This window comes from Corvus kubaryi, unplaced genomic scaffold (genome assembly GCF_017639235.1).
Source record: "Corvus kubaryi isolate FWS band 111438036 unplaced genomic scaffold, C.kubaryi_AGA036_p1.0 74, whole genome shotgun sequence".
NCBI lineage: Eukaryota > Metazoa > Chordata > Aves > Passeriformes > Corvidae > Corvus > Corvus kubaryi.
In genome coordinates, this window is record NW_024582061.1 from 682,890 (window position 1) to 708,292 (window position 25,403).

Below are 25,403 nucleotides of genomic sequence, written 5' to 3' on the forward strand. Positions count from 1 at the left end.
TTCTCTTCTCTTCTCTTCTCTTCTCTTCTCTTCTCTTCTCTTCTCTTTTTTTCAGGGGAAAACCTGGGGCCCCGACCCCCTCCGAGGGAGCCTTTCCCGGCCGTGCTCGGGAGCCAGGCTGCTGCTGCCCAGCCCCACCGCTCCTCTGCCACTGCTCCAGGTTTTTTGCTACACGGTAACCCCACACCCCCTGCCTGCCGGGACACCCCGCGGCTCCTGCTACAGCTGTGGAGTTTCTGATACATTTCATTTGCTCGTCCCTGCCATCCCAGCCACCGCTCCAAGGTTCCTGCTGCAGCCTATTGTCACCACCCAGCCCGCCCGCCATTACCACGTGAGGGAGACACAACTGAACTCGCGCCACAGCGCCCCCTGCAGCCGCGGGGGAACCACCGCACCGGCCCTGCCCGGCTGGGAGCCACCAGCGCCCCTGCCGGCTGTGAGCGGAACTGCACCCAAGGGGAAAGGGCCTGCGGCTGAGAGAGGGCTGTCACTGGGTTTGTGGTTCTGTTTTCTTTTTTCTTTTCTCTTCTCTTTCTCTTTGCCTCTTTTACTATTAAATAAAATATATCAATTTTTTTGGCACCAACATCTAACCTCATTTGGTTTTGATCATGTTTTTTGGGTATATTTCAAACCTTTCTGGGTTTGATCTGTTTTATTCACAGGGGCTTAGTTTCTTTTGGTCTTCCGTGTTAATTCGGAGCGTAACAGCAGGTCTGTCCTGGAGCCACCTGGCCTTGGCTTTGTCAGACGGGGGGGAAGCTTCTAGCAGCTGCTCACAGAAGCTGTCCCTGTAGCTCACCTACTACCAAGACCTGGCTATGCAAACTCAATACAAATACAAAATATAAGAGCTTCCAGGCAGATGCCTTCAAGGTAGATGCCTACTTACGGCAGTGGTGACTTGCTGCCCGTGTGGAAAGAAGAGTAGGGAAGAGGAAAGGGAGGGCAGTCTGCCTTCAGCTGCTCCTCCCATTTCTGGCATAGGAGAGGGAGGCAGTAGATGTCATGTGCTAATTCATCTTTGTCCTCCCTCCCTAGTTTGACCAGATTAGGGCTTTTAGCACAAACAAAATGGAAGTGGGGGCAGACAGAGCAGAACCAAATGTCCATGCACATTCAAATTCCTCATCATGATGTGAAGAAATAAAAGTATTACCAAAAACTCGGTAAAATAAAAAACTCTTTAACACCAATGTAGCATTAAGAAGCAGGCATTCTTTATTTGGCCGGATGCACGGGGGCATAGCTGCTCCTAAAGCCATGCATCCTGAGTACAGGAAAGTTTGTCTTTGTATACGGTATTTTGTATACATATTCATTGATTGTCCCGGACTAAACATACATACAATAATCATTTCCCTGAAACCATTAACATATTTCTCCTTCCCTTCACACATGCATTCTTCTGTCCTGGGGGTCTCTCTGGTGGTCTCTGGTGGTTGTGGACCCCAAAGTTCCAGTTGTCATGATCCAGTTATTAAAGTTCTTAGAAAGGTCTCTGCCCAAATTAAGGTGCAAATGAGACCACATGACAATTTCAATACTATGGGTTTTATTTGATAGTAAATATGAGAGAGACAGAAAAGAGAGAGGAAAGAAGAAAAAGAAATAGAAAATAGATGGGGGGGACAAAAAGAGAGTGACAGAGACGGAATAAGGAAAATATCACCAGTCCATGGATCCCAATGATGTTCCGTTGATTCTCTCCAGCTGGTGGTGAAGGTCCCCCCAAAAAGCACAGAATCCAATGGGTTAATATACGCTCAGGCTAGGTAGGAAAACCCAGGCACCTCCCTGGGGCGGGAGAGTTTGCCATTGTCTCTTACAACAGACTCTGGGTTTGTTGCATCACAAGCAAGGCTTCAGGAATGACTCTGGGGGGCACTTTGGGGGGTCTTTGATGGATTATGACACCCCCTCAGCTGCCTCTCATGTGAATGTCCTGTGGATGTGGCCTGTGGGGCTGGGGGTTCCACAGCTGGGCCAGTTTGTGTTAGGGAGGATGGGTGTTCACTGCCTTTGACCAGAGGTTACACCTGAAACCTCCTTCCCTCCTTGTTTCAGGGGGAGTAAACCTGGTTTCTGTGGGCTGTGGTCTCCCCCACCCCAAATTCAGCCAGGGAAGAATCTCTGCTGCGCTTGGCTTTCTTGTGGATGCATTCCTCTCCCTCAGCCTTGTTTCTTTTTCCCTAGGTGTTGCAGCGGGGATTTCTGCAACATGTATTGACAGCGAGGCCCATGGAAAGAAGCAGGGATCAATTCTTGATAGATGTTTTAGAGATCTTTATTCTCCAGCCGCATGGCCGGTGTCCTGCCGAAGAGCTGCTAATCACGGGACCAGCTGGGTCCTTCCCCATGCAGGGGAACACAAAACAACCAGTGGGGAACGGGATGCACCAGGGAGTAGGGAAACCCCGTGCCTCTACCCCAGAGTCCCCTCCCCCTGGACCCCACGGCAGGGGGTAGGAACCCCAACAATTCACCTTTTTGTTTTAACTAAAAGAGGTTTAAAATTGAACATTGAAAACAACTGGACAAACATAAGATAACAAGAACAGTTTCAAAAGAAAACAAGCCACCCTCCTGAGTCTCTAAATGTCCAAACAGATTTTTTCTCTGGAGCATCTTAGGGTTGGCAGAAGGGAGACAGGACTCTCTGAGCATGCTTTGTGGGGAAACTGAGGCAGGAGAAGGTTTCTTCTATTTGTACCTGTTGGAACTCTAAACAACAGTAGTTAATTTCTTCCCTCCCCTTTTTCATCCCCCCCTCGGTATCGGAGAGGAGTTGTGGGGAAAGGGAATTGTATAGGGAAGCCATGGGGAGAAAAACAGATTAGGAATAAATTGGGGATGGGGTAAACTTAGGAAAGGGTTCATATTGGGTATAGGGTAAAAGGGGAAAGTAGGCTGCAGGTAGGGAAGTGGCTGGGATGGATATTGTTTATAATTTTGTGCATAACGGCTGCCTTTGACTGGAATACCCCCAGGCCCTGTTACGTGGGCCACCTGTGGGCCTTTTCTTCCTTGCACTATGTCAAATTGTACAACTTCTCAATCTCCTGCACTGTGGAGGTATTTTTCAGGGTTATTCCTTTTAATGGCAGTTCTATGGATGAATAAATCTTCCCCTGTATCATCTCGTGTTATAAATCCATAGTTGTTTTTGACATTGTACCATTTCACAATTCCTGTGATTTTCATTGCTAGAACTTCTCCTATTACGTGCTTGCTTCTGTGTCGTGGCTGCTGGTCCTGCGCAGCCACTGCCTCGCTGACTCCAATGTCTCGGTCTGGCCCCTGCATTGCTGCTGCTCCGCGCCCTCTGAGCGGCGCTGCTTCAGCTCAGCGCTGTGCTGCACGGCTTCTCATGTCGCTGTGGAAACTGCCGCTTCTTGCTCTACAAGGCTCTCCGAGACGTGTGCTTGGAGCGGGTTTCCACACTGACCCCCGGTTCTTGGCTGCTTGTGGGGGTTGCCTCTCTGCTGCACGTGGCCCACGGCACCCATGGCGCCTGCAGCGTCACTCCCTCGCGGTTTCGTGGCTGGGGACCCTGAGACAGGGATGGGGTCCACGATAAGGCGCGTGCTCCCAAGGGGGCCGGGCGCATCCAGCGCAGGCACCTCCACTGGCACCGGCAGGGGAGATCCCGCAGCTGCAGTCACGCGCCCCTGGGATGGCTGCCGCGTGCTTTCAGACGTGATGACAGTCATCTTCCGCCACAGAGGTAATGGGACCATGCCAATGCTCCTGAAGAGCTTCACTGATTACAAAAGATGCAAGGATAAGTTCTATCACTAGTCCATGTTCTGATTGAGCCTTTATCTCACCCAAGATCTCAAACCAAAAATTCCAGTTACCAATTCCAGGAGGATCAATATCAAAAAGTAAGTCTCGAGAAATATAAAAGAAATTTTTGAAAAGCCAGTCAAAAAATTGTTCTAGATCTCCCAGAGCAAGTTTCCTGTTTTGCTGTGCTAGGATTTCTTTAACTTCCAGATACATTTCCTTCTGTGGCATAGAAAGCCACATTTCCCATGATTCCTCCATAGTCCAGAGAGAACAGCCAAACTAAGGCGAGAAGAGAGAGATACAGAGTGGTTTTTACTCATGAATTTTCGGGGATCTTCAGAATTTTGGTTATTTCACAGGCGCTGTCTTCAAGGGATCGTCATGCCCACGTTCTCCGCCATTGTTGCAGCAGGGATATCTGCAACATGTATAGACAGCGAGGCCCATGGGAAGAAATAGGGACTGATTCTTGATAGATGTTTAGAGATCTTTATTCTTCAGCTGCATGGCCGGCGTTCTGCCCAAGAACTGCTAATCTTGGGACCAGCCCGTCCCGTGCAGGGGAACACAAAACAACCAATGGGGAACGGGATTCACCAGGGAGTAGGGAAACCCCGTGCCTCTACCCCAGGGTCCCCTCCCCCTGGACCCCACAGCAGGGGATAGGAACCCCAACACTTAGGCTGGAATAACTGAAAAATAGCATTATCTAGGCGGCATAACTTACAGTCCAAAGTTCTAGTCAGGCATCTTCAGGAAGGTTTCTTTTGTTGTAGCTTCTTATACAGTTTTTGTTATAATGGGCAAAACTCCTTTATATCAATGTTTGAGGCATGAACTCTTTCAGTTTCTGACACCAGTTGACCTGAATGAGTTGGCAGAACACTGGCTGGTGAACTTCCAGTTCTCCTTCTTACACAATGGGCATTGTGCGATTTCCATAGGCCAGTAGTTTTGGAGAACAAGCATTGTGTTAGTTCACCAGACAATTTGTCATCTGGTAACATCCCCTCCTTTGAGGCTTGTGAAGCTTTTGTTCTTTTCAAGCCTTCATAAGCCTCACCTGTTTTTTTTTTAGTAATATCATATACATTTTTAAGGCAGGTAGCATAATCACAATTATTACTATGATTACGATTATACTTTGCAAAAGTGAGGCCAACCAACCAGTCAGAGAAAATCCAAATTCTTTAAATATTTAATTTAACTAGTTACTTTCTAATCCTGTCCTATTTGATCATTCAGCTTAGCAGTCACATTTGGAATATGCACACAACAAGCGTTTTTTAAATACAAGTAGCCACATACTCCACAGTCATGTAACAGTAATAGGTCTAAAGCTAATCTGTTTTTTAAGGCCCCACATGTGTTCCAAATTTTTGTCAAATTGTTGACTAAAGTTCCCCATGGAACTAGATTTTCTGCAGAAGTTGGTGCTGGCAAACAAACTCATTATAGAAGTTATATTCTTTAATCTTTCAAAATCTTGCACTAACTTCAAGACTACAATACCTTTCCTAGAAATTAAGAATACAGGTTCTATTATTACTATAAATATGCAATTAATTATAATTTTCATCTCGATCCAATAAATAATATTCCTCTAGAAAATTATATCCTTTACTTAAAACGATAGGATTTATATATATACTTAAAAACTCCATGGTGTTAGTCAGCCTTGTTTCTGCTTTTATGTGTTGCTGGTTTTACCCACTTGTGATGAACTCAGGTTCCTCAATTCCTTCCACCTTGAGTACAATGTACATTACATGGGGACTTGATACCATCATCCCTTTCCCTTCTCCTGGATTGGTCCAAAATTCTAGGTTTTGGTGCACATGGTATCTTTTGGTTGTAAAGGATGTACATGTAAGTCTAATGCCAATGATTTGTTGATAACAATGTACTTTTTAAAACTTAATTAATTTTAGTACTATTATATAAATTTCAGCAAAAGTTTGAGGCTTCCTTTGCCTTGTGGGTGTGACATTGGAAGGTTTCTGGCTATTCAGAAAAGTACCAGAATACCAAAATGTACTAGCCTGCCATTCTGCCTGGGCAGTTCTGTAAAATCAATTTGCTAATAATTACCTGGTGAATTCTTCTGTTTTACTAGTCCTGGAGGTGGCCTTCTTCCTCCCTTGAGATTATTTTGAAAAACAAATTATTTTTCAATAACTGATCTATTAATTTCTGTTATTTTTATGCTTACCATATTCCTTTGTAAACTAGTTACCATATTCTCTATTTCTTAATGTGTTTCCTTATGTTTTAATTTTATTATCTTATATATTAATTTGGAGGTACAATTATCTGCCCACATGAGCTTACCAATCACCTGCTGGGATTTTCTGTAGTTTCCAATGATGGGGCTAACTGCCTGTCGTGATTCGGTTTCTGTTCTAGGACATTCAACTTTTTATTAGGTGTTAGTGCAAGGATACTTTTTTCAGCAACCTCTTCGTTTTGTCAGCTGATTCCTTGTATTAACTGGGGAGTCTCCAAACTGATGGGCTTTACAAGGGCATCATAGCCACCTTTTTCAGTTTTTGCACACTTTGTAGCAGATGACTAATTTCTTCTTTGTACTTCATAGGAGACCTCTGTGCCGGTAACAAGCCTCTTTCCTTCCACATCATTTCGTTGGTGTGTACTTTTTTTCCTTCAATGATTTCTAGCACTCGGTGTGAGGTCATTCATGCTGCTTTTTGTGCCGATGTCTGTACTAGTTTGAAAACAAACCAGTGGGAGATCACAAGTCAGAATTATGATTTAATAGGAAAATTAAAATAAATGCAATAGTACAAGAACACTGACAGAGTCAGAATACAGCCTGACACCCTGTTAGTCAGGGTGGTGGTAGCAGTCCAGATAAAGTGGTCCTATTGAAGCAGTGATCCTGTAGAAAAGGGTGTGGTCATCACCTGAAGGTCCAGTGATAGCTCTTGTCCTTTGGGAGTGCCATAGGTAAGGGCTGCTCATGCTGTTCCAAACCCCAGACTATATCCAGGTGGGAATGCTTGGCTCCTCCCCCTGAGTGGAGCATCTCACAATGGGTTGATGTAATTCTATGAGTCATGTGGTGGGTCCTTGATTGCCCATTAAACAGAGATAGCTCCCAGAGGGAGTTATCAGGGATGAGTCATGGTAGGAGATAACAAACACTGCCTCACCTGCTTTAACAGCTTGTGAAGATGATAATAGATGCATGCTTTTGGTTACATCTTACATTGTAACCTAGGACAATGTATTAAAAGGTAAAGCCTGGGCTTATAGCCTGAGTCGAGGCTCCCCCTGCATACCCAGCTGCCCATAACATGCTGCTCCCATTAGTATGCAAGTCCATTTCCGGGTCCTGGATAGGATTGCTCTTGAGATCCAGTCTGCCAGAACACACTTGTTCCATGGTTACCAGGCAGTCATGGCACAAAGGTCTCCGGGCTTCTGAAGCATGGAGAAACACAGCTGGGGTTTAAATTAGTCCTTACCTTAAGTTCAACATTGTCCTGCTCCAATTGAGCAACCTGCTATTTCAGCATCCTGCTGGCAATATCCAATGTTTTTTCTGTTCCAAACCATTCATTACCATACGGGGTACATACCAGCTTTTGTGTTTCTCTGCAGCTACCACTGCTCTCAGGTATTCAGGTCATTCTTCACTTGTATTGTCCGATAGTTTGGATAGGATACTTCCATGACCCCAAACACTGTCCAGTACTTCTAGGGCCAGGTGCATCCTTTCATGCACAAATAACTCAAATGGTTTGATTTGAGTGTGAGAGATCCAGTGCAGGGGTTGTCATTAAGGTTCTTTTAGGGCTTCAAAGGTCCTCTGACTCTCAGGAGTCCATACCAAGAATTTTCGGTGGAGGGCCATGCAAGGGTTTTCGCCAGTATCCCATAACTGGTGATCCATAACCGACACCATCTGGCCAAATCTATGGCACGTTGTAGTCCTTGGCTCCGGAGTCTGGAAATGGCTTCTTCTCAGCTGCTTCACAAGCTTCTTTCCTGAGAGATCTCAAAACTAGAATATATTACTGCTTCTTTGCCTATTTGTGCCATTTTCTTTGACCTCCTGTATTTAGATTGTTCTAAGAAATGTAACAGACTTACAGTAGCACTGAGGCAATTATTTTCAGTCTTGATTGCTGTCAGAATACTTTCCATTTTTTTTTTTAATTTTTGTTTTGCTTTCACAATTCATGTTAGCTTGTTAGCTGCACCTTTCACCCAGTGTTTAAGTTTCCCCACTGAAAAGCAAACAGTTTTTTAAAAATTATCTGAGTCAAGAGGTATTACAGAAAAAGGCATCCTTAAGATCGAGCACCATGAACCATTTGTATTCCCTTTTATGTGCTGTCAAGAGTATGTACAGATTAGCTACTACTGGATGAATATCAGGTACTTTTTATTAATGGCCCTTAAATCTTGTACTAATCTGTAACTGGTAATACTGGTATGTCATACTCTGATTCACATTCTTTCAATAACCCATATGTTAAAAAATTTATTTATAAGTTTTTACTAGTTTTTCTAACTTTTTCTTTGCCTCACAGTTAATAGAATACTGGTTTTGCTTTACTGGTCTGGCTTCAGGTTTGAGAGTAATCCTCACTGGTCTGGCCACCTTTGATCATCCAGGCATTTCAGTCACCCATACCAACAGGGTTACAGCATTCTTTGCTCCCTCTGGGATTTCTTCCAACTCTTCTGATTCCTGTAATATAAAGTCTTTGCCTCGATGGCTTTTGATTCTGGTGTTTGAATTTGTATTTCCCCATCTTAAAAAGTTATTTGAATCAATTTTCCCAATAAATCTCTCCCCAACAAGGGGATTGAGCATTTGGGCATATACAAATTGGTGTTTCCCCCACAGTTTTATTAATTTAAATAGTAATAGTTGTAAAAAAAGGCCCATTCTCTTTCTTCTTCGTCACACCCACAATGCTTACAGGTTCTGAGCTTAATTTTCCTCTGCACGTATTCAGTACTGAATAAGTTGTTCTTGTAGCAATTTAAAAATTTACCTTTTCATTCCCAGCAATAATGTAACCAGGGCTCAGATAAAGATGATTCCTCTGTTTCCTTCAGGGGTGTTTTTCATTTTCACTTAAGGTCTTGAGTTTGATGGCTTGAATAGCCTGGTTTAGGTTCTTTGTCTGACTTTCCCTGGCTTGGGGACACTCCCTTTTCCAATGTCCTCTTCCTTTACAAATTGCCAAATACACTTCAGCTACCGCCTATCACAACGCAAACTGCCAAATACATTTTAGCCACTAAATATCACAAAGAAATTGCCAGATATACTTCAGCAGCTAATTAATACAAATTACTAAAGTATACTTTAGTCACCAATTATTATAATAATTAACCAATTGTTTCTGAGTCCTGAGTCCTAATTATGGTTTCAAATACTTTAGCAACTCTGTCCGGATTTTCCCTATAAACTCCTGTCACCTTTCTCCATGACATTAAATCCACTATTAAAACCAGGATTACCAGACCATAATTCCCGACTACCTGCCAGAGGCACACCATCAGAACTTCCCCAACTTCTCCCCCAACATCTCTTTGCTGCCTTCTAGTGCGTCCCACAATCAGACCAAAATCCTCCGATCCCCTAAAGTGTTTCTCTGTTCCAGTCCACTTTCCTATGACTTACTCATGTGTCTAACCGTATTCTCAGGTACATCATTCACCCCCCCAATTCTTTGCCACAGAGCAACCATCAGTCCTAAATCCCCCTCCTCTTGCCTGCACTTTAAGCATCTCTGTCCTGTGCTGCACAGAAAACAACACCTCTTTCAACCGTTTGCCTTTCTTTTCAAGTGCATAAGAAACTTCATCCCACTTATTTTCCCTTCTACAAAACAACATTAATTGCAGTATGGTGTTATACTGTAAGGTTCCATCCTTAGGCCACTTCTCTTGATCTTCCAGCATGTAAAGCAGCCAGAATTGATTACAAAATTGTGTAAGTTTTTCACGTGTGAGAGGATAACCCCCAATTTGTTTCCAGTGTTTCAAGATACATCCCAGACGTGACACCTGTGATACCCCTTTTGAGGTTTCGTTTCCCATTATAACAAATTACCGTAGAGGAGCTCCTGGGAAGGGACTCTAACCCTTCCCTTTTTGAAGGGACTCTAACCCTTCCCTTTTCCCACCTTAGGTACCTTTAAACCAAACCCTGTGTACCTTTTGCTGCACTTTACAGGTAGGTTAACAGTTAACACCTTTAAAGTAAAGAATGCCTTTATCTTACCAGGGCTCTTGCTCCAATTTCCTTATACCAAGGATCGAAGTTCTCCCCAAGAATCCCTTGGCACTGGCTGGAGGTCCTGCGATCCCTCAGATCCATTGAAATTCAGGAGTCTATCCCATCTGGGTTGCCAAAACTCTTACCATAAATTTGGTAAAATAAAACCTCCTTAACACCAATGTAGCTTCTCCCAAAACCGTGCATCTGGCCGAGTAAAGAATGCCTGCTTCCTAATGCTACATTGGTGTTAAGGAGTGTTTTATTTTACCAAATTTTTGGTAACAAAAAGGTCTCTAAATCCTGGAGACAGTTGAGGAAAATGGACTGGTAGAGAAGCAGCTGTATCTGCAAACTGCTTTCCAGAGTATGGCCATCTACATGATACCAAAATCAGCTGGATAGAAACTTTCTAACACAATTTTGAGTATTAGAAAGCAGGCCTTCTTTATTGCAGCGCACTGGTCACTTGGAGGATTGTTCCTCCAATTGAGTGCCCAAGTGTTGGGTGAACAGTTTTTATCCTCCTTTTTCTTAAGACTAAGTTCCTTATGGGAACCAGTCTCTTGACATCTTTATTTCATTTTATTGTGTAAGGCATTACAACAGCTATAACACTGAATCATGATGCAAGCTAAAGTACATACAGCAATTATTATGGTAATGATTGTAAACAGATGTTTTAACCAAGTCCATGTGGGTAACCATGAACTAAGTTTGCTCCAGATTTCTTCAAATCCCTAGAAGGTGTAGTCTTGAGCTGTGTGTTGTAAAAATTGGATTCAGATTTCCTGGGCATCTGTAGACACTCTACCACTTTGATCAACGTATACACAGCAACTGGTGTTACTGACCATGCATACTCCTTCTTGTGATGCTAAAAGAAGCTCTAGTGCCATTCAGTTTTGTAAAATAACTTGCGACAAGCTCTTGACTTCTTCCTCCAACACAGTAATTGTGGAGATACAGCTAGAAAGAAGAAGTGAGAGCACTGCTAAACTCATGTCAGAAGTAGACGCGCTAATGCTGCTAGGCCGCAAACTGTGGCAGGCAGTACAGCCTATAACGAAATAGTCAGCATAGAAGAAAGGCATGCTTGGTATGTACCTGTGATAGTTAGTGCTAGCTTTTAGTTTTGCAATGTTATTAAGAAACATAGATATGGTTGTTATAGTGATTGCTGCTTATATAAGAATTTATTTTTAGTAACTGCTGAAAAGGTATAAATACTCAGCTCTGTATCAATAAAATTGGCGTATTGCATCCAAGCAATCTGCCCCGTCTTTTTCATCGCCAACTGTCTCACGACAGTAATGGCATCTATTGTACGATTTTCTATATATTCTATGTGTTGGGGTTTTAGTTGAGTCCTAGTTTTTTTTCTGTTAAAGGAATTTTTCCCCCCCTATACATGTTGCTAAGGGAACAAATCGCTGATCGTTGGATACTTAAGAAAACAAAGAGCTACCCACTGAGGGTGGGGTGTGCCTGGCTAGTCTTTTGTTTCACCTGGGTGTGGGGTCAGTTCGCTCTCTGCGTCCAAGTTGCTTCGGCTACTTTTCTTTCTGCTGGAAACAACACCAGGATCCCAAAGCCACCCTCCCTGCCCCGCTGGAGGCTGGGCTGTGGCTGCCCTGCCCCGCTGTTGCTTCGAGCCTTCACTGTGTTGTAGCCGTGCTCACCCTGCCTGCCTAGACCTCCGGGAGGTTCTCCGTTTGGATACATCTCGTTGTCCTCCTGGGATTTGTGCTCATCCCTGCCGCTCCAGCCTGCTGCTCCAGCCTGCCGTTCCAGCCTGCCATTCCAGCCTGCTGTCCCCGAAGCTCCAGCCGGACACCAGGGCCAGCTGCCCAGGGGTTTGTGAAGCTCCTTTGTTCCATCCTTCCCCGGGACCCCAGGCCACCGGTGCTGCGTGCTCCCCGAGCTCGCTCCGGAGCGCCCCCTGCAGTCGCGGGGAAACCATCGCACCTGCCCTGCTCACTGTGAGCCGCCAGCGCCCCTGCCGGCTGCGAGCAGAACTGCACCCGAGGGGAAAGGGCCCGACAGCCGAGAAGGCTGGCACTGGGTTTGTGATTGTTTGCTGTTACTGCCATAGTTACTGCTGTTTGTTTGACTGGTTATATACATACATATAATAGTAAAGAACTGTTATTCCTATTTCCCACATCTTTGCTTAAAAGCCCTTGATTTCAAAATTATAATAACTCGGAGGGAAAGGAGTTACATCTGCCACTTCAAGGGAGGCTTCTGCCTTCCTTAGCAGACACCTGTCTTTCAAAACCAAGACACTATGGTAGCAGAAATGTTCGCTATTGTCTTTTCTAATTTACTTACTCCTAGCCAGGGTAAAAACCATCTTATAAAATCATGAAATTTAGCTGGTCACAGCTATAGCCTTCAAAGTTCATTTTGTATGCCCCAAATAGTTTCTCATCCGAAGTCCTCAGGTCTTTATCTGTGGTGATCTGTTTACCCACTGCTTTTCTGATCCCATATTTCCCCCCCACTTTCCCTTGCTCCTAGCCCTGGCCACTCCCTCAGGCTCTCCCTATTGGTTCCTGTACTCCAACTCTGCCCATGTACCGTCCCTGAGCCCCTGAGAAAAAGCCCCTGCGCCTGGATCATGAGGTCTCTCTGCCTCTGGGGATTGCTGGGACAAGATGTAAGATTAAAGATCCTCTTAAACCCTTATGGAGAGACCCTTCTCGCCTCCTTTGCCATCACTGTGTTGTAAAGCTGATAGCTAGCTGGAGCAAAACTGCGGAGCTGTTCGAAATGGACTACAGGAGGGGGAAAATGGTCGCACTGCCCTAGCAGCTCCACTGAGTTCTCAGGGGAAGCTGCAGCTTGCTAAACTAAACTTAGCATTACAACATTTACCAATTATTGTTATGTTAGGGACTAAGGCTCCTAAAGTATAAATGCCTTTCCAGCCTAGGGACAACCCTTTATGGGCTTTATTATCCAATATCACCCTGTTCCATTTGGTACTGACCAAGGATGATTTACTTTTCCAATATTAAGTGTTTGAATATATTGTGTGTCATTTCATTCATTAGTTCAATCTAGTTCTCTTGTTCCTTTAGGACAGTTACATCTTTGCACACATATGTGACCATAAGAGAAGTTGGTAGGTACTTGCACACTAACTGGTATGTCTTCTTCTTGGCAAAAGGAGTGTTCACCCAGTAAATAGTATTAATTTCTCACGAAAATGGAATTGCATTAATGGTTAATGGCTTCATCATGTTTTCAGCTAAATGGGTGCACACCCAACAATCATTTCTGTGCAACACTTGGATCACATTTTGTAATAAAAGTAGATGAAAGTTTTGCTCCCAAGTCAAGGCTGAACTGACTATTGTCAGGACAGCAAAACAAGACTTAAGCATCTTGTTCTCAGACAACTGTTCAATTACCCAAGGGGCTTTGATCCTTTTTAATTTTGGAATAATGTATCCATTATTTTACTCCAACCAGTTTCAAAGTTATCAATGGGACTTAGGAAGGTCCCTTCTGGCTGGAGCAGAGTGGTTCCCCAGTCTTTCAAGTAGACTTAGTCTCCTCGTTGGAAATTCTGTACTGGTGTGTCCAATCCCATCAGTCTGGAAATCACCACTGCTAGCTACAAATCCTGTAAGATTTTACTAAGAAACACGAGGTAATTATTCAAATTGATCCCTCCTTTTACATGTGTGTTTCCTGGAATGTGTGGTACTTGGTAGGGTCGACCATATAGCAGCTCATAGAGGCTTATTTTGCTGGTGCCCCACCGGTGAATTCTAATTTGGAGTAACAGGTAAAACTTGGAGCCATGTCAAGAAGGTGTCCTGACATATTTTACCCAATTGCAATTTGATTGTATGATTCATTTGCTCTACTTTGCCTCTAGCTTCGGGCCTCTAAAGCGTAGGAACATCCCAAGCTATTCTCAAGGCTTTCCTAACCTGTTGTACCACTTCTGCAACAAAGTGAGAACATCTGTCTTACGACATTCCCAAAGGTATACCTTGAATCTAGGTATTATTTGATCCAACAGTATTTTAGTCACTTCCCTAGCCTGATTGGTGTGACAACGGAAGGCTTCTGGCAACCCAGAAAAGGTATCCACCAGAACTAGGAGGTATTTATACTGCCCTTCCAGTAAAATCAATCTGCCAATATTCACCTGGAACATTTCCAGATTTTATGGCCCTAGCCCTAGCCCTATTTTATTAGCTTTGTTTGGGTTGTTCCTTTAACAAACTATACATTGTTGGATTCTTGATTGTACAATCTGAGCCATTTAAGACCCAACAATAGATTTTTGCAAATGTTTCAAAAGTTTTTCAGTACTCCAATATACACTTGGCTTTGTGTTCATGTTCCACTACTTCACACAAGATTGGTTCTAGGACTACTATTTGCCCTGTTAGGGAAACTGCCCAGCCTCACGGATAAGATCTTGCTTCTAAGGTTTCAATTAATTGACAGTTCCTAGCACTACACTCTGTTTTTTTCTACTGGGAGAGGTATCTCTAGCAGGGTTATCAAAGATAAAATTGTTTTCTAACATGCCTTTTTCTGCAGCCTCTTTGCTAAATGATTCCCCAATTAGTCTTATTGGCTAAATGATTCCCCAATTCCAGTTTGGTCTTACCCACTTGGTGTGCTCAGCAATGCACGATGGCAACTTCTGCTGGTTTCTGGATACTTTCAAGTAAAGTCAAGATTTGTTTTCCATTTTTGATCCATTTTGATGTGCCTTGAGATATCGAAAGGCCTCTTTCTTTCCAGATGGCCCCATATGCATGTACCACTCAAAAAAAAAAAATTTGAATCAGTCCAAAGTTAACTCATTTTGCTTTACTCAATTCCAAAGCTGGAGTGAGTGGAATTAGTTCTGCTTTCTGAGCTGAAACATCAGAGGGGAATGCCCCCAATTCGATTACCTCATGGTGTGTAGTCACTGCATATCCAGAGAGCCATTTTTCATTTCAGACAAAGCTGCTCCCAGCAGTAAACAATTCCCAATCAGGTCTTTCCAAGGCTCTGTCTCCTAAGTTAGATCTGTTGGAATACACTTCTTCTATAGTCTGTAAGCAATCATGATCTGGGCTTCCTTCTACTTGTTGGGCAGATAAGAACATAGCAAGGTTAACAATAGAAATTGTTTTGAGCGTTGTTGGGGTCCCTTCCCCCTGCCATGGAGCCCTGGGAGAGGGGCCCTGGGGGGGAGACACGGGGTTTCCCTGCCCCTGGTCAGCTTTGTTTCCCATTGGTTGGTTTGGGTTCCCTGATAATGCCAAGGACCCTCGGATCCCGTGACTGCGGAGTTCCTGAGCTGAGCCCCGGCCATGCGGCTGGAGAAATAAACATCTCTGAAACATCTACCACGAAACTGTCCATATATACTTCGTTTCCACAGGACTCCTGGTTTGAAATATGCTTGTTGCAGTAATCCCCGCTGCGACAAACTGGTGGAGGAATGCGAGCAAGATACCGATCCCTGAGGAAATTTGTGAGTAAAAAACCACTCTAGACCTCTCTCTTCTCATCTTGGTTTGGATATTCTCTCTGGACTATGGAAGAATAGTGGGAAATGGGGCTCTCTGAGCCACAGAAAGAAATGTACCTAGAAGTTAAAGGAATCCTTGAACAACAAAACAAAAAAGTAATGGAACCGGGAGATCTAGAACTTTTTTTCAACTGGCTTTTCAAAAATTTCTCCTATATTTCTCGAGACTTACTTTTTGATATTGAACCTCCTGGATCTTGTCAGGGGTGTTTTTGGGACGAGATCTTGCGGGAGATGAAAGATCAAACAGAACATGTATTAGTGATTGAACCCTTGCGTGGATCCATGGTAGTCAGTGAAGCTATTCAGGAGCATTTATATGGTCCCATTAAAGCAAAGGAGGGCCATACTCCCGTGGCCGAGGCCGCGCGGCCACCATCCCTGTGGCACACGCCGGCAGAGGTGCCTGTGCTGGATGCGCCCGGCCCCCTCGGGAGCGCGCGCCCTATTGCAGACCCCATCCCTGTCTCGGGGTCCCCGGCCATGCGACCGCGAGTGAGGGAGCGATGCCGCAGGCGCCACGGGTGCCGTGGGCCACGAGCAGCCAGGAACCGGAGATCAGCGTGGCAGCCCGCTCTGAGCACACGGCTCGGAGAGCCCTGCAGAGGGAGAAGCGGCGGTTTCCACAGCGACACGAGAAGCCGCGCAGCGCAGTGCCGAGCCGAAACGGGGCCACACTCAAAGCAGCGTGGAGTTTGCGGAGCGGAACCACTCACAGGGCACGGAGCCAGTGGCGATGGCAACGCAGGGCTGCGCAGAGTCCAGACACGCACCGGAGCTGCGCTGCTCGGAGGGTGCGGAGCAGCCGCAACGCGGGGGCCCAGCCAAGACGTCGGAGTCGGCAAGGCGGCGGCCACGCGGGACCAGCAGCCACGACAAACACGCAAGCACGTGATAGGAGCAGTTGTAGCCATGAAAGTTACAGGAACTGTGAAATGGTACAATGTCAAAAACAACTATGGGTTTATAACACGAGATGATACAGGGGAAGATCTATTCATCCATAGAACTGCCATTAAAAGGAATAACCCTAAAAATTACCTGCAAAGTGTAGGAGATGGAGAAGTTGTACAGTTTGATATAGTGCAAGGAAAGAAGGGTTTACAAGCAGCAAATGTTACTGGGCCTGGGGGTATTCCAGTCAAAGGCAGCCGTTATGCACAAAATTTTAAACAATATCCATCCCAGCAATTTCCCTACCCACAGCCTATTTTCCCCTTTTATACTATAGCCAATATGAACCCTTTCCTAAGTTTACCCTATCCCCAGTTTATTCCTAATCCGTTTTTCACCCCATGGCTTCCCTATACAATTCCATTTCCCTACAATTCCTCTCCGATGCCGAGGGGGGGATGAAAAGGGGGAGGGAAGAAATTAAACCCTCTCCTGCCTCAGTTTCCCTACAAAACATGCCCGGAGAGTTCTGTCTCCCTTGCGTCAGCCCTAAGATGTTCCACAGAATCTGTTTAGACATTTAAAAACTCAGGAGGGTGGCTTGTTTTGTCTTGAAACTGTTCTTGTTATGTTTATCCAGTTGTTTTCATTCTCCTTCTATTAAAATAAAATGGGTGAGATGTTGGGGTCCCTTCCCCCCTGCCATAGAGCCCTGGGAGAGGGGCCCTGAGGGGGGAGACACGGGGTTTCCCTGCCCCTGCTCAGATTCATTCCCCATTGGTTGGTTTGGGTTCCCTGATAATGCCAAGGACCCTCGGGTCCCGTGACTGCGGAGTTCCTGAGCTGAGCCCCGGCCATGCGGCTGGAGAAATAAACATCTCTGAAACATCTACCACTAATCTGTCCATATATACTTCGTTTCCACGGGACTCCTGGTTTGAAATATGCTTGCTGCAGTAATCCCCGCTGCAACAGAGCATCACATTATTTTGCTCCAGAAAGACTACCTGGTATTTTAGCATCCAGCTGGGAGATAGCCAGTGGCCCCCTTTTTGCTTAAATATCAACTGGACCACATGTGGTACATAAATGACAATGCTTTGTCCCAAAGTCAATTTTCAAGATTCTTGGATCAAGAGAATTGTAGCTGCTACTGCCCTCAGACAACCTGGCCAGCCTTGGTTGACATTATCTAGTTGCTTTGGAAAGTAGGCCACAGCTTTCCTCTACTCCCCAAGGAACCATGACAGCACTCCCAGTGCTATATTTCGCCTTTCATAGGTAAATAGTTCAAACGGACACATGGGGTCTCTTGGGTTTGCATGGCCTGGTTTTGGTAGTGGGGGGGTTACAGGGATGGCTTCTGCGGGAAGCTGCTGGAAGCTTCCTCCATGTCCGGCAGAGCCAATCCCTGGCAGCTCCAAAGATGGACGTGCCACTGGTCAAGGCTGGGCCAATTAGAAATGGTGGTAACGACTCTGTGATAGCATATTTAACAAGAAAGGAAAACTAAAGGTCATTGTGCAGTTGTAATTGTGGCCAGAGAAGAGTGGGGTGAGAATGTGAGAGAAACAACTCTGCAGGCACCAAGGTTAGTGAAGGAGGAGGAGGAGGTGTTCCAGGCACCAAAACTGGGATTCCTCTGCAGCCCATGGTGCAGCCCATGGTGAGGCAGCTGTGCCCCTGCAGCCCATGGAGATCCATGAGAGATGCAGAGATCCACCTGCAGCCCGTAGAGGAGACCCATGCCAGAGCAGGGGGATGCCTGAGGAGGCTGTGACCCTATGGGAGGCCTGGGGAGAGAGGGGCCCATGGTGGAGCAGCCTGTCCCTGAAAGACTGTACCCCACAGTAGGGTGAGCCACGCTGCAGCAGTTTGAAGGGGACTTTCATCCACAGGATGAACTCACATTGCAGCAGCTTGCAGGGATCTGTTGCTCGTGAGATGGACTCACGCTGGAGAAGTTCATGAAGAACTGTCTCCTGTGGGAGGGACCCCACAGTGCAGCAGGGGATGACTCCTTTCCCTGAGTAGCAGGAGAAACAGCGGGTGATGAACTGACCATAGCCCCCATTCCCTGTCTCCTTGTGCTGCTGGGGTAGGAGGTAAAGCTGGGAAGGATGGAGGAGTGGGAGGAAGGTGTTTTTAAGGTTTTATTTTACTTCTCATTAGCTTGCTCTGATTTTGTTAGTAATAAATTTAAGTTGTATCTCTAATTTTGAGCCTGTTTTGCCCATGATGGTATTTGATGAGTGTTGTCTCCCAATTCTTGTCTCAACTCACGAACCCTTTGTTACATTTTCTCTCTCCTGTCCAGCTGTGGAGGGAAGTGAGAGAGTGGCTTTGGTGGGTGCCTGGCATCTGGCCAGGGTCAACCCACATCAGGTCCACATAAGGGCTTGCTTAAGTTGGAAAAAGGCAGCCCATGAATCATCAGTCCAGACTATAAAGTCCTTCTGAGTTGTCTTCAAGAGATCATACAGTGACTTTATCAGCAACTGTCCCGGTTCGAGACAAATTTGGAGGAATGTCCAAATTTGAACATCCTCTGATAGAAGGCAGGCTACAGCCCCCCCTCCCCCACCAGGTTCAGGAAAAAAATATTTTCCTCAGAGGAAAGTGAAAGGGGAAAAAAGCTATTTATTTAACAGACACAATGCACAATGGGAAAAGAATAATGCTAAATAATAAAACCTCTTGCTGTGAAGAGAAACCTGGGAAGATTTGAGAGTCCTTTGTGGGTGTGGCTTTCTCCTTTTCAGGGCTTGGGCCCCCGGGCCTTGGTGCAGGGTCTCCCAGTTCATTCTGGTATTGTTGAAAGTCCAGAAGAGAAGAAGAAGAGGATGCCAAAGTCCCAGGGGAAAAAAACTTTCTTGCCTTAGCTTGCAGACTAGCTGAAAAGCAAAGGAGTTTAACTCTCTGTCTCTCTCCTGAGAAAAGGAGCCAAGAGCCGGGAAAAGCAGGAAGGTGCTTGCCTCTGCTCTTGCTGCCACAGAAGCACACAGAAAAGATAGAGTGACCTTGGAACACAAACTGCTTTGAAAAGTTTGTCTGGCTTTTTTTTTTTCTTTCTCTCACACCTAGTTTTAAAGACACAGAAAGGCACAGGAATCATGTCTGGGCATAGAGCAGCAATAGGGGATACAACGTCATAAAGTCACCCCAAGATAGCAACCCATAACTGCTGATTCACAGACAACACCATCCCCCCATCCTGAGAAACGCATGCAACTCTCTTACTATTCATGGCTGTGGGAGTTGGCAAATTGCTTCTTTTTGTTCCTGTCCCAGCCTCCTTTGTCCTTGAAGGATTTTTATTTCCACACTGGTTACTCTGGTCTGGACTGTTTGTGCTTTGTCTTTGGATACTCTATATCCACTTAGTCCCAAAAAACTCAACAATGCCACAGCCTGATCCCAACAATGCTGTTTAGTTTCAGTGGATACCAGAATGTTATATACATACTGTAACAAGACTACAATAGGGTTCTGATTTTTCCATTTCTCCAATTCTTTTGCCAATTGATTTGCAAATATGGTGGGGCTATTTTTAAACCCCTGCGGCAGAACCATCCAAGTGTTCTTCTCCCTGTGTTTGGATTTTCCCATTCCGAAGCAAAAAGCTCTCGACTTCCAGTACTCAAAGGGATACAGAAAAAGGCATCTTTCAAATCTAATACTGTGAGCCATTTTAATTTTTCACTCTAGGTTGTTAGCAAGGTATAAGGGTTTGCTACTACTGGGTGTATATCTTCTATCTTATTTATGGCTCTAAGGTCCTCTACTAGCCAGTAATCCTTTCCAGTTGCCTTCTTAACTGGCAAAATAGGGATATTAAATTTGGATTCACATTCTTTCAATAGGCCATATTTTATCAATTTTTCCACAAGGGGTAACAACCCCTTACAACTTTATATTTTCAAAGGGTATTGCTTTTGCCTTACTGGTCCCACTCCAAATTTCAATTTAATTCTTACAGGCTCTGCTCTTTTGGAACACCTGAGCACCTCTCCAGCCCAAACTATTGGAATCACTGCATCCTCAAGTGATACTGGCAGACAGATCATGTCAAATTTCGGAGATTGTAGTGCAAAAATAGAGGATTTCATGTAATTAGATTCTGGAATAATCACCTGTATTTTTCCACGTCTAAATTTAATTTCAGCATTTAGTTTTTCCAATAAATCTCTCCCAAGTAGAGGCTTTGGTGAATTGGGTGAGTCACCCATTGTTTTCCTAGTTTAAAATCAATGGACTTCAAAAAAGCCGAGTTTTGTGATTCCCTTTTGCACCAATGATTGTTATAAAACCATTCACACTTCCTTTTACTGTATTTAGCAGAGAGTAAATACCTCCTGTATCTACTAAAAATTCTACCTCCTCATTTACCTCCTCACTCTCCAGTTTAGCTGTAATCAGAGGTTCTGCCAGGCAAGAATCCTCAGGTCTCCCTCAGGCATCATCAGTGATGGCCATGAGAGTTGTATGTTGCAACTGTGACAGTCGCTTTTCCAACACCTGTCTTTCTTACAATATGCATATTGATTAATACCTAGTCTCCCAGGGGAGCTTGAGATAGGTTGTCCATGCCCTCATCCCCTTTCTTCCCCCGGGAGCACTATTCCTTTGGAGATTCCTTCCATAACTGCAACTATTTTTTGTTTAGTTGTTTCTTGGTGTTTTTCTCTATTCTGATAAACTCTCCAAGCAACATCTAACTGCTTCCCTAAATCATAGTGATTTTGTCCCTCAGCCTTTTGTAGTTTTCTTTTAATATTATCTGAGGATTGAGCCACAAATATACGGGCTAATTGAGTTTTTCCTTCCTGTTTCAGGATTGATATTAATATATTTTTGAGCCGTTTCTTTTAAGAGATTTAAAAATTCAATAGGTGATTCCTTATGATCCTGCTTAATTTGGAATAATTTGGACATATTGATAGCCTTTGGTATGGCATGTCTAATTCCATATAGTATCCAAAATCCCTCTCTAAACATGGGCACATTAGGGTCACACTCAGAATCCACAGTGGGAAAACTAATATCTAATGTACCTGTAAATTTACCAGTCAAAATTAGCTCTTCCACAAACCTCCTACTGGTTTTAACACCCATCTCTCTTTCTGTACTACCAAACAACATTTGTAACATAGTAGCTATATCCTTCCAGTCCAGATCCTGAGTTTTAATCATCATTTAAAATGCTTTTGCCATTTTGTCTGGGTCAACTTGGTAGGTGCCAGCCACTGACTTCCAATTATTAAGGTCTGTTATTGAAAACAGAAATTTTACTGTGATTGGACCATCCATACCTACCCCATGATGGAGGGGAGCTACTATTACATCTCTGTATTTAGCTCTAGGTTGCCCTGTAATTGGACTAAACCCTCTGGTCCTTGATACATCCTCTTTATCCTGTCTTCTCTTCTACATGTGCTAAATCTGCCTCTTTATGTGCCAGTTCCTTCAAAATACCAGTCTCAGCAGCCTGATTATCTGTATCCCCATCCAACCTGCAGTTAGGACTGACCTTAAGATTTAAATCACCCTCCTTATAAGGGAGATGTTTATAACAAATTTATCCTCTGCTGAATATAGAACAACATTTTAACTGTTTTCCTTGATTCTCTTTTTCAAGATCCAGCACAAAAGGGTCTGAGGGCATTGGATCCAACCCACAATCTTCCTGCCATTCTGGATGATTCTGCAAAGTGAAAAACATACCAGCATACGTCACCTTATGCCATTTCTGTTGCCGTCTTAAAATAGCGTTAACTCTAACAATGTATCGTAATTCAAGGTTCCATTTTGTGGCCACTTTTCTCCAGAGTCTAGTTTGTACAGTGGCCACCATTGATTACAATATTTAATCTCCCTGGTCACTGTTCCCCCAGGGACCACACCAATCTTTCTCCAATGTCACAAAATGCAACCAAGTGGGGATTTTTTCAGAATGTCCCCCTTAGATTGTCCACTACCCATTTCTGAATAGTAGACCCAAAATGTTAAAATACAGATACAAATACAAATACAAAACAATTATCAATTGATAAAACCAAGTCAAATACCAAATTCTGGGATACCTAAAAACTCACCCACTGTGCTAGAAGATCCACATGCCTTATTTGGGCAGGATTAAAAAAAAATTCCTTTATATCGAATGGGGTCTTACCAGTGTCCCAGACTGGTACGAGGGTCTGTGGTCTTCTCCAGGAAAGTCTCAGTGCTTCCATGAAGATCCAGAGACCTCCTTGGATCCATGGGAGACCAGGCAGAGTGTTCCATCCAAAGTTGCCAAAAATTATATCAAAATTGGTTAGATAAAAACTTTCTAACACAGTTTGAATATTAGAAAGCAGGCATTCTTTATTGCAGCACGCTGCTCACTTGAAGGATCCTTCCTCCAGCTGAGTGCCCTGAGTGTTGAGTGAACAAAATTTTTATCACATGCACTGATTACATATTCATGAGCTATTTCCATTTCCTTGACTTTATTTGACAGTCGCACCCCTTATTGGAAGTCCTTATATGGTTCTTTGGGGTCTGTCTTCAACATTCAGTGTCCTTTTTATGTGGCTGTTCCTTGACCCCCACTTTTGAGTAAGCACAATATCATTGTTTTGCATAATTTCTGCTTTATCAGCCTTGCAGAGCTGAGCTGGCATCCTGCTTGCGTTTTGCATGACTTCTGTTTATCGAAGTTACATCCTTTATTTATTTTTCCAAGGCTATGCTGTTCTGTTCAACTGTCCTTGATAAGAGTAAAATGTTCTGTTCTGCTATCTTTATCAAGTGAGTAAAATCCTGTTCATTTCTACTGTCATTATACAATCAAAAGGAATGGACCAGAGAAGTATAAAGATGGCCACCATAAATCCCTCTAGGAACTGGCTGTAGCCCTCACACTATAACGGAAGAAACTTCTCTTCTACAGACTTTCACATCTCTGCTAGGACCATACACTCTTATCCACAGCCCAAGCAATCTGCTTCAGGCCTTCCTATTATTCCCACCAAGCTGTGGCTACAGAAATGACCTTTGCTGCTGCCAGCAATGGGATCACACAGGCAACTTTGCCCCTTACCCTAAGGGTGGTACAACTTCATTTTACCTACACTGCTGAGAAACACTGAACTTGCTGCTTACATGTATAGCAATATTTTTCCTCAAATGCCCGTTATTGAGAAGAAAGACACTTCAAATAGGTGCTGTAAGAGTGACAGTCTTGAAGAAATCTCAGTGATGGGAGAAGTATCACTGTTTACATATATGCATGAATACATATATGAACATTGTATTGTATATGTATTATAGATATATTAATATTGTATTTACATATATAAAAGGTAATGCTGAAAATCAAAACCAGCCAGCAGCTCAGTATACTTAATAACCAGCAAATTATCATTTGAAGAAAACAGAAGAACACTCAGAATGGAGAGATAATTCACAAATCCCACACAGCCAATACATTTGTACTCAAGAGTACAGATGTACTCCTTCGAAGAGGTTGTGCAAGATCCCTGTTTGTCTACCAAATCAATAAACACATCACTTACTCCAGAAAATACCATCAAGTGCTAACAGTAAGGAAAAGTGGGGTAGTGGAAGTTGTGTTGCTCCAGGACTATATTGTTGGTGACAAAAGTAAGTATTGTATAGGGCTGGTGCAGATATAGTCAGTATATGAAAAAGGGAAACACTTAGATGCATTCAAAACTAAAATACATTCAGGACTGCACCAGGACTGACTACTGTTATCACTCATGCTTTCTACTTCCAATACAATGTCTGCATATTTCTTGTAGACAAGTCCTGGGGGAAGAGAGAATTGAAATGAGATACACCACACTTTGGCTGTCTTGAGTCAGTCTGATTAGACTTTCATATATTCTGGAAGATTTACAAATGGATTGTGTGCCTTTATTTTGAAAACATCCTTGTCTACATGACAACCAGCCAATCCAAAGCTGCTGCCCTCTCAAGAACACCTGTCCGGAGCATAGGAAGGTGTAAAATATATTGACAATGCAGTTCAAAATCTTTCAGCTTCTGTAAAGCAGGAAACATGAGACAGCCTGTGTAGAGGGATTCCTCCTCCCTCCAGGAGGGCTTGGGCATCCCAGGGCTGTTGCAGAAGTACCCCTGATGGGGCCTCAGGCCGAAAACAGGCTTGCAAGGCACCTGCTAGCTGGCAGCCTTGAACAGCCTTGGGAAAAGGTATACACTGGTCAGCTCCCCCGCTGCTTAGAGGCTTTCTCATGGGAAAGGGGCGTGAACTTTGGAAAAAGTATAACTTGGTGTAACCGAATAATAAAACTGGAGCATGATGCTCAAATCGTATCGGTGTTCGTATCGTGACTCTGGCTGGATTCCCCTGCTCCCGGGACCCTCCCCTGCTACAAGCCTGGAGGTTTTCAAGAACCTCAGCTAAATATTAAACATCTATTCTGTTGGCTTTGAAAATGGATTCAGTTATGAAAACTTAACTAGAACCAAACATTCACCATTGCAATTTTTTCTGCATCTCCCTCACAACGCTATCTGTATTCTTACAGTATAATTCAAAGTCTTTCTGTAGCGTTCATGTGTCACATAACTTTACCTCCCCTTCATATCAGCAGCCACTGACAAGCTTTGGGGCCTTGACATGCATCCCCAAGTGCCACAAGGAAGGCAGTGCAGACCTTCAACAACCAAGTTCCCTGTTGCCCTCTCATGTGTCGGGAGCCCGGCATCAGTGAGTGCCACAAGCTGCTCTCTAGTTCCTTTTCTTTTCAAGGCCACGGTCACAGCCGTGGTCACTGCTGCAGCCACAAAGGTTTGCCTTGCACTGAGCTTTCCTGCTGAACCATTTATTCCTTGCTTCATTATAATCTTTCCAAATACTGACAG

The 25,403-nt window shown here is 44.2% G+C and overlaps 2 long non-coding RNA genes across 5 annotated transcripts in view; one reads left to right on the plus strand and one right to left on the minus strand.

Moving 5' to 3' along the window:
* The window catches only part of LOC121675227, a 20,312-nt gene extending 957 nt beyond the window's left edge, over positions 1-19,355 (plus strand). The window contains exons 2-3 of the long non-coding RNA XR_006020008.1: positions 7,589-7,593; positions 19,271-19,355. This is a non-coding gene — a long non-coding RNA (uncharacterized LOC121675227). The remainder of the gene's footprint in view (positions 1-7,588; positions 7,594-19,270) is intronic.
* The window catches only part of LOC121675226, a 66,305-nt gene that overhangs the window by 29,832 nt on the left and 11,070 nt on the right, over positions 1-25,403 (minus strand). For 3 of the 4 annotated variants that reach the window (XR_006020006.1, XR_006020007.1, XR_006020005.1), the window contains one exon: positions 22,681-22,758. This is a non-coding gene — a long non-coding RNA (uncharacterized LOC121675226). Of the gene's footprint in view, positions 1-22,680; positions 24,673-25,403 lie in introns of those variants that run through there. The other variant, XR_006020004.1, reaches the window with a different exon arrangement.